The sequence below is a fragment of the Enhydra lutris genome, unplaced genomic scaffold (genome assembly GCF_002288905.1).
Source record: "Enhydra lutris kenyoni isolate GAN:26980312 unplaced genomic scaffold, ASM228890v2 scaffoldscaffold64, whole genome shotgun sequence".
NCBI classification, from domain to species: domain Eukaryota; kingdom Metazoa; phylum Chordata; class Mammalia; order Carnivora; family Mustelidae; genus Enhydra; species Enhydra lutris.
In genome coordinates, this window is record NW_019154148.1 from 8,690,677 (window position 1) to 8,693,153 (window position 2,477).

Consider the following 2,477-nt stretch of genomic DNA (forward strand, 5'->3'; position numbering starts at 1 on the left):
TCTTTCTTTTATTAATGTGTTGTATCACATTGATAAAAGAAAGAACAAGAACCATATGATCCTCTCCATAGATGCTGAAAAAGCATTTGACAAAGTACAGCATCCCTTCCTGATCAAAACTCTTCAAAGTGTAGGGATAGAGGGCACATACCTCAATATTATCAAAGCCATCCATGGAAAACCCACCGCAAATATCATTCTCAATGGAGAAAAACTGAAAGTCTTTTTTATTTTTTAAAGATTTTATTTATTTATTTGACAGAGAAAGAGAGATCTCAGGTAGGCAGAGAGGCAGGCAGAGGGAGAGGGGGAAGCAGGCTCCCTGCTGGCAGAGAACCTGATGCAGGGCTTGATCCCAGGACCCTGAGATCATGACCTGAGCCAAAGGCAGGGGCTCAACCCACTGAGCCATGGAGGCGCTCCAATAGTCTTTTTCAAGAAACAATTTTGTGCTTGGCTGTTTTTTTTTTCCCTCTTATATATTTGGTTCCCAACTGAATTAATTTATGATCTTTATGATTTCCTTTATTTGACAGGAATGCTTAGAACACTGACTTCTAGCCATTTTTTCTGTTCTAATATATGCATTTAAGGTCACAGACTTTCCTCTAAATGGCTTTAGCTGCATCAGACAAGTTTTGATAATTTCCACTGCAATTTCTTCTCAAGCTTTCTTTTATCTTTTTTAATTAAGTAGGCTCCATGCCCAGTGTGGGGCTTGAATTCACAGCCCTGAGATCAAGAGTCAGAAGCTCTACCAACTGAACCACCCAGACGCCCCTGACTTATAAGCTTTTTAGAAATATATTACCAGAGGGGTGCCTGGCTGACTCAGTTGGAGGCACATATAACTGTTGATCTTGGAGCTGTGGGTTCAAGACCCAAGTTGTAGAGATTACTTAAGAAAAATAAAATCTTAAAGACAAAAAAGAGGTATATTACTTGATTTCAAATATTTATGGATCATTTTAATTACCTTTTCACTATTGATTTCTAAATTAATTCCACTGGTCAGAAAACATACTCTGTATGATTTCAATCCTTATAAATTTGTTGAAATTTCACCCAGTATATGGTCTATTTCAGTAAATGCACTTGAAAATAATATATAATCTATAGTTGATGAGTGCTACATATATGTCAATTAGATCTTTGCTAATTGTGTTGTTCAAATCTAGATCCTTGATGAGTATTTGTGTGCTTGTTAAAAAGAGGTGTGTTTAGGGGTGCCTCGGTGGCTCAGTGGGTTAAAGCCTCTGCCTTCAGCTCAGGTCATGATCCCAGGGTCCTGGGATCGAGCCCCACATCGGGCCCTCTGCTCCGCACGGAGCCTGCTTCCCCTCTCTCTCTCTGCTTTCCTCTCTGCCTACCTGTGATCTCTGTCTGTCAAATAAATGAAATAAAAAATCTTAAAAAAAAAAGAGGTGTGTTTAAATTTCCCACTATAATGCTGAAATTACTGGTCCTTTGAGATCTGTCCATTTTTGCTCCAGATGTTTTGAGGATATATTAGGTACACAAAACTTAGAATTATTTTCTTCATGACGGATTAACTTTTTCATCATTATGAAGTGTCCTCTTTGTCTTAAAGCATATTTTGTCTGATATTTATATAAAAAATGATTTTCTTTTGGTTAGTGTTTACATGGTATATATTCTTCTATCATTTTACTTTCAACACTCTTGTCTTCTTATATTAAAGAAGTACCACAAATATGTAGACATATGTGTATATGTGTGTGTTTATAAATTTTAAGTAGTCTATCTTTATATTTGAATAATCATCATTTTATATTCATTACTGACATACTGGGATACAAATTTACGATATTAATCCTTTCTATTTGTCCCTTCTGTTCCACGTTCTTTTGTGCTTTAAAAAAAATGTTTCTTCTTCCTTTGGATAATTTTATTATTCTATTTTTTCCCCTATAAGTTTATTATATATTATTTTCCTATTCTTTTAGTGGCAATGCTAGCCTAGAGACTATTTTACTACTTTGTTAGTCATTACCCTAATTACAACATGTATCTGATTTTTAAAATTAATGTATTTTAAAAATATTTATTTATTTGAGAGAGATATGAGCATGCACATGAGCTGGGGAGAGGGGCAGAGGGAGAGTGAGAAGCAGACTCCCCACTGAATGGGGAGCCCTATGTAGGGCTTTCTTTATCCCAGGACTCTGAGGTCATGACCTGAACCAAAGACAGATGCTTAACTGACTGAGCCACCGAGGCACCCCTATAATTTTTTTTAAAGGAAAATAGGAAGTATTGGTGAGGATGTAGAAAAACTGTAACCCATGTACACTACTGGCATGAATGTAAAATTGTTCAGCCACTGTGGGAAACACTTTGGAAGTTTCTCCAAAACTTAATCACAGAATTACCATAGGACCCAGCAATTTCACACATAGGTATGTACTTACATGAAAAGAGAGATGCAAACAGATTCTTGTACAGCAATTCCTAGC